Source organism: Octodon degus, unplaced genomic scaffold, assembly GCF_000260255.1.
Source record: "Octodon degus isolate 3935 unplaced genomic scaffold, OctDeg1.0 scaffold00111, whole genome shotgun sequence".
Taxonomy (NCBI): domain Eukaryota; kingdom Metazoa; phylum Chordata; class Mammalia; order Rodentia; family Octodontidae; genus Octodon; species Octodon degus.
In genome coordinates, this window is record NW_004524687.1 from 368,959 (window position 1) to 376,111 (window position 7,153).

Below are 7,153 nucleotides of genomic sequence, written 5' to 3' on the forward strand. Positions count from 1 at the left end.
AGTCATTGGTCATCACTCTAACAAGATATCTGAAGCAATTTATTTATTAAGAAAAAACATTATTCGCTCAAGGATCCCATGGTCCTGGTCCAAGACTGGGCAGCCACATTGCTTTGAGTCTCTGTTGAAGATGACAATGGCAAGAGTATATGGCAGAGTAAACCTGGTACATATTAAGCCAAGAAATAAAGAGAAGACAGAAAGAGCAAGAGACTAGGATTTCACAAACACGTGTGACACATGTCCCCAGTAAGCTAAGGACCTTCCACTATGTTCCACCCCTGAAAAGCCTACTCCCTCCGGCCCACATCATTATGAAGACCAGGGCTTTAACACATGAACTTCACCCTACGCAACTATAGCAACTAGCCACACTGTTTGGGTTGCTTCCATTCTATTGATTGCTAGTTGCTTTGAATTCTGCTGCTACATGGCGCACTGTTCTGTAAGACCTGGAATTTGCCCTTACAGTTTGTCCTTGGACAGCTCCATACCATGAGAGCAATAAATTGAATTATTACATACAGATCTCTTTTTTCACTAATATAAACATTTTCTATAGAAAATAGGCCAGTTATAAGAACGTACTAGTAATTATTTATGAAATATACTTTTGGACCATTGAATCTGTAGCAGGCTAGCTTAGTCTTAAACTACAAGTCCTTTCTTTGTTTTTGGTCACTATAATTTATACTTTATATCTCTTAGATAACTTGAATCTTTTCATGTTTTAATCATGTTACATATATATAGATATCTGCATATATACACGTATATTTTCTGTGGAACATATTACCTAAGTTCTGAAACATAGATTATATATTAAATTTTATCCACTACTTTTTGGGCAATTATATGGGTGATTGATTGTTTTTATCCTTATTTACTCTACTAATGCTGAATAGTAAAGAATAATATTGGTAAAATATCCTACACTGAGCCATCTTCACATACATATCATACACTTTCTTGGTTGTGTTCTAGATTCTTTAAAGAGTATTGCAGGGCTGACCAAATAGTTCAGTGGATTAAAGCACCCACAAGCAGGCACAGGGGCTGGGGATTCAATCCCCAGGCTTGCTGTGTCAGCCCTGCCTCTGGAGCATGCTAAGATGGCAATTCAGACTGGGAGTGGTAGGGCGCACCTGTAATCCCAGAACTTGGGAGGCTGTCAACAGGTGGATTGCTATGAGTTCGATCTAGTAGTGAGACCCTGAACACCTTGTAAGCCCTTCCGTAGAATGCAAAAAAAAAGAAGGATTATTGCAAAGAGCAACCAGATGAAGTGAATACATTGTATCTTACATGTTCAGGATAATTTATTTCGTGTGCATTTCATAGAAATCAATTTTAAAACTTCCAGATCTAGACTGCTACATTGATCTTTTTTGCTTATTGGTATATTCCAGCTTTTATCTTTTCATAAATCAATTATTACTGTTTCTATTTGCCAAGAAAATTTAACCATTTTCTACTGTGCAGAAATATATGCCTCTAGGAGAATGATTCTCATGAAATTAGCTTGATAGTTGTCCCAATTTTCCCTTCCTCCACACAAACATCAAAACACCACCCAGAAACAATCAGAACAATGTTGACTGAACTCTAAAAATAGTCAAAGCCTCACAGTGCCCAAGTGAATTCTGAGTTGAGTGAAGGCAATGACAACATGGTAGCAAAGCTTTAGTCACATAACATAAACATTCTACTTCGTAATACTTCTAGATGTGATCTCTGCCAAATATCTGTAATAGCTCTTGAGTTAACAAACCTGTTACTTGGTTTGTGCTTAGCTACACTGCATCCCTCTTCTCCTAGGACTGATGTTATTTTTTCTGGAGTTCATTGAGTGCCTATTTCAGAAACATCTATAACTAGTCTATAAATCTATAAAAATAGCTTACTTTAATTATTTTAGTAACTTGGTAGGGTATGTTAGTTTAAACCTCTGTGTTCAAAATAGATAAATAAATGATTTCTTTTTTAAAAAAAAGCTCTGTGTTTAAGCTTACTTTTCCTCAGAACATGTAAGTTATTACTCCACTGTCTTGTCATGATCACTTTTGCCAAGAAAAAGCTTAAAGTCCACCTCTAGAGGCTGCGGATGTAGCCCAGCAACAAAAATGCCTGCCCAGTAAGTGCAAGGGCGTGAAAAAAGTTAAAGTCCACCTGTGTCTCCTTCCTTTGCAGATACCCTTGTGCTTCTTTTCTCTGGGAAAATATAAGATATTCTTTTTACCACTTGTTTACCTGTGTTTGCATGGAACTTACGTGCTCTTGAATGGCACCCAGCTCTTCTATGCAGTTCAGAAATTCTTCTATTCCATTCCTTTGAACCTTGTTCTCATGACTTTTAAAAAATCTTTTGTGGTACTGGAGGATTTGATGCAGGGGTTTTCAACCACTGAGCTATTTTCTCAAATCTTTCAAAAATTTTACTTCTTAACCGTAAATTGTTAAGTTGCTGAGCACTACAATTAGAGTTTATTGCTTTCTTAAATAATTAATAGCCTCATTTTCTGTGTTTTCTCTTGATATAATAGCTTTTAATTAAATTTTGGAAATTCTGCTTTTATTCTGTATTTTATTTTATTGCATCATTTAACTTTCATTATCTACTTTTTATAAATTTCTAATAAAATTCCCTCATTTTAGCTCACCGAATCTTTTAAGGTCCATCTTTTTAAATATACATTTTATTTACAAAATTCTCTGATTTTGCAGAAATGTTTTATCTCCCTGTCTTATCTTTTCTACAAATTTTGTTTTTTGGGTAAGTTCTTAAATGTGTTGAATATGTCTCACTTTCCCAATGAGTTCTAAAATCAAAATGTATGGTTCCATTTACAGGATTTTGGAGTAAGGCTCTGCTACCATCTGTAGACAACTACTCTCCCTTCTGGCCTGCTACTAGGCTTTAGTGGAAACTAAATGCTTGACTATTGGACACCAGGTCACCATGAGACCTGAGTTGCCTATCACGGCCTGGGTATTATCTGATCCACTAAGTCATAAGGTTGGATGTGCACAGCAACAGTCTATCATTAAATGGAAGTGGTGTATTTGTGACAGAGCCAGGGCAGGTCTACTGGGTACAAGTAAATTCTGTGAGGAAGTTGTCCAGATACCTATGGCTCATATGGCTATGTTGCCTTCTGTTTCTAAGCATGCACCTATGGCCTTCTGGGGTGTGCCATACTATCAGCTCTCAGAAGAAGAGAAGGCTAGGGTCTGGTTTATGGATGTCTCTGCACACTATGCAGGCAACACCAGCAAGGGGACAGATGCAGCATTACAGTCCCTTTCTAGGGCATCACGACAGTATAGTGGCAAGCAGAAATTGTCACAGTGGGCAGAACTTCTGGAAGTGCACTTGGTAGCACATTTAGCCCAGAAGAAGAAATGATGAGATGTGCGGCTGTATACTGACTCATGGGCTATAGCCAATGGTCTGGCCAATGGATGGTCAGGAGCTTGGTAGGAGCATGATTTGAAAAGCAGTGACAAAGATATTTGAAGAAGAAGTATGTGGATAGACCTCTCCATGTGGACAAAGGATAAACAAAAATTTGTTTCTCATGTAAATGCTCACCAAAAAGTGACATCAGCAGAAAAGGACTTTAACAATCAAATGAACAAGATGAACTGTTCTGTGAATAGTGGCCAATCTCCTTCTGCAGCCACCCCTGTAATTGTCCAGTGAGCCCATGAACAGATTGGCCGTGGTTTCAGGGATAGAGGTTATGCATGAGCTCAGCAACATGGACTCCCACCCACCAAGGCTGATCTGGCTACAGTCACTGTTGAGTGCCCATTATGCCAGCAACAGAGACCAACACTGAGTCCCTGATATGGCACCATCTCCCAGGATGACCTGGTAGCAGGTTGATTATATTTGACCACTTCTATTATGGATGGGACTGTGCTTGATCTTCACTGGTATAGACACATATTCTGCATATGGATTTGCTTTTGCTGCATGGAATGCTTCTGCCAAAGCTATCATCTGTGAACTCACAGAATACCTTATACACTGTCATGGAATTCCACACAGCATTGCCTCTGACCAAGAAACACATTTTATAGCCAAAGAAGTGAGGTGATAGGCTTGTGATCATGGAATTCATTGGTCTTAACATGTTCCTCACCATCCAGAAGCAGCTGGATTAATAGAAAGGTGGAATGGTCTTTTGAAGACACAATTACAGCAACAGTTAGGTGACCGTAGTTTGTAGGGCTGGGTAAGGTACTTTAAAGGGCTATATATGCTTTAAATTAGCATCCTCTGTATGGTACTGTGTTTATCACAGCCAGGATTATTGGATCCAAGAAACAATGGGTGGGAGTAAGAATGGCACCACTCACTACCCCTAGTGATCCACTAGAAAAATTTTTGTTTCCTGTCCCCATGACCTTATGTTCTGCTGGATTAGAAGCCAAAGAAGAAAGTGATCAATGATGTAGAGTGTGCCTAAGGAGAGTCACATGGAGAGAAAACATACTTTCAGGCTGTCACAGAGAGCAAATTGGCAAAGCAATGACTGTGACTCATCCACATGGCTAACGCTGACAAAAGATCTACAATCTGAGGTACAGGGTCTCAGGATAAATCCTGAGGGGATTTGACTCACTTTATTAGATCCAAAAGCTACAATTCTTGTTACATATGTCTTACTTTATGTTGGTCTTAACCATCCAGCAGAAAAGTATAAAAATGAAGTATAAGAAGTAAAACCATGCTGTTATGTTGAACTGTAGGGGACTCAGGTCAACAACTTCTGACATTGCCAGTCAAGTGGAAGACCCAATACTATTATGGACTATTGGACTATTTTGGAATATTTTGCTGAGTTCACACACCTATAATATTTAAATGATGGAACTAAACAGAAAAAGGGGATACAGATGAATGACCATTTTGTACCTGTGTATTCAAAATGGTTAGGATAGATATATAGCTACATTCTCTTAATTCAATGAATAGAGGGATTTGTTCTAATAGTGTTTGTAAATATGATATCATGTCTGCATCTTGTACAACAAATAACCACTAAGATGGCAGTATGCAAATGTTTTAATTATTGGAACTGTCCTACCAATTTGATTTGAAACTGTCTCATTGCTATTTATTTCTCAAAATTATGGAAAAAAACTCACAGTTCCAGAGGGGTGAGACTTATGCCAGGAAGCAGAACAAAGATACCATTTAACTAAAAGCTAAGATTTACTCCTGGTCACTTTGGTCTCCTCATGGCTCTGAGAAAAAAGCTAAAAAGGGAGTCACTGTTGTCAAGGGTGTTTGACCTAGATTATCAAGGGGAAAATTGGATTACTGCTCCACAATTAAGGAAAGGAAGGATATACATGGAGTGCAGGAGATCCCTTGGGGCACCTTTTAGAATCGCCAGGCCCTGTTATTAAAGTCAATGGGAAGCTACAACAATTTAACACAGACTCAATGACAAATGGCACAGAGCATTCAGGCGTGAAGGCATGGGTCACTCCACCAGGAAAAGAACCAAGACCTGCTAAGATACTTGCTGAAGGCCAAGGAAATACAAAAATGGGTAGTAGAAGAAGGTAGTTCTACATACCAGCTATGACCCCATGATCAGCTGCAGAAAAGAGGATTACAATCATACTATTTCACCCCTATATGTTTCTGATATAATATTGATAGACTTAGTACTGGTCCTTAAGTATAATTAAAGCTGTGTTAATGTTAAAGTTATGAAATAATTAAATGTAAGCATCAAGCAAAGAAAAATTTCCTTCTATTTTGGTAAGGGAATTCGTGCATTTCCATCTGTACACAGGATAGTTACAACATGTTAGGTGTAATTATATATATGCATGCTTTTGTATCTGGAGACTGGTTTGAAGGAATATGTCTAGTTGCCAAGCTGACAAGTGGTTGATGAGTGCATCAATTTGAGAAGTTTAGAAGCTCAACTAAGTGGGCCCAGCAATTCTACATCCTAGGTTATAGAGGAGCCAACCTAGGTGGTTCATCATTTAAAGGATATAAAAGGGAAATGGGGAAGGACAGAGGGTTCCATTTTCTTGGGAGGAGCTCCAGTCCTCATAGTCACTTGGTTGTCATCTTCTGCCTCTTAGTGCAGAGCTTTGAGCTTCCTCCTTGGAGCCTTCAGCCTTCAGCCTTCCTCTTGGAGCCTTCATCAGCCTTCTAGCACAGACCCACTGGCCTTCTAATATAGATGTGCACAGAATACTGCAGTGAGCTCCAGAGCTTGGGCTGAATCCTTCAGTCTCCAGTGTGCAGACACCCTCTGCATGCTTCCTCATGCAACTCTGTGGCTGACAGTCATAAGCCAATCTTGTAATTTCTTATACATTTACACATCTTGTGTTCTATCCATTTCTCTAGTAAAATCCTGATTGATACAGCTCACTGAATCTTTTCTTTAACATCCATCTTTCTTTGGTACATTTTATTTATACAATCCTCTGATCTTAGAAACAAATGTTTTACCTTCCTGTATTTTCTATAAGTTTTGTTTCTTTAGGTGTAAGTTCTTGAATGTGTTGAGTGTGTCTGATTTTCACAATCAGTTCTGAAGTCAAAGTGCATGGCTCCATTTACAGGCTCTAATCTAACCACTAAAATCTGTGAAAGAAAGATAGGAGTATGAGCTCATTTGCAGCCTGCATTTACAGTAGTTTTGGGGCAAGCTCCTGATGAGCCCCCAGAAGGTACCACAAAAGCTAGTAGTGAGGTTGGGTGAGTTAGCACCTGCTTGGGCAAGCTCAGGGGCTCAGAGCTTGTGGGACACACAAAGCACACACATAAAGTCCTCCATTATGTGATCAATTCCAGAGCAGACAACATGAATCCAGGTTTCTGGGGAAATCATTTCTGAAATCCTGAAGAAGTAATGGGTAAGCAGGATGGTTCTCAGAAACTTGCAAATTCCTAAGGAGAGCAGCTCAAAGACAGAATGAATAGTCCCTCCCACTGCTACAATTTATCTGATTGCAAATGATTGAAAAACAACTTGTGGAAAGAAACTGGTTACCAGTAAGATTCTTGCTGGGCATAGTAGGAAAAGCCTATTATCTCAGTGCTGAGGAGGCTGAGGCAGGAGGACTGTTCTGTGTTCGAGGCCAGCAGAACAACAAAGTGAGTTCAAGA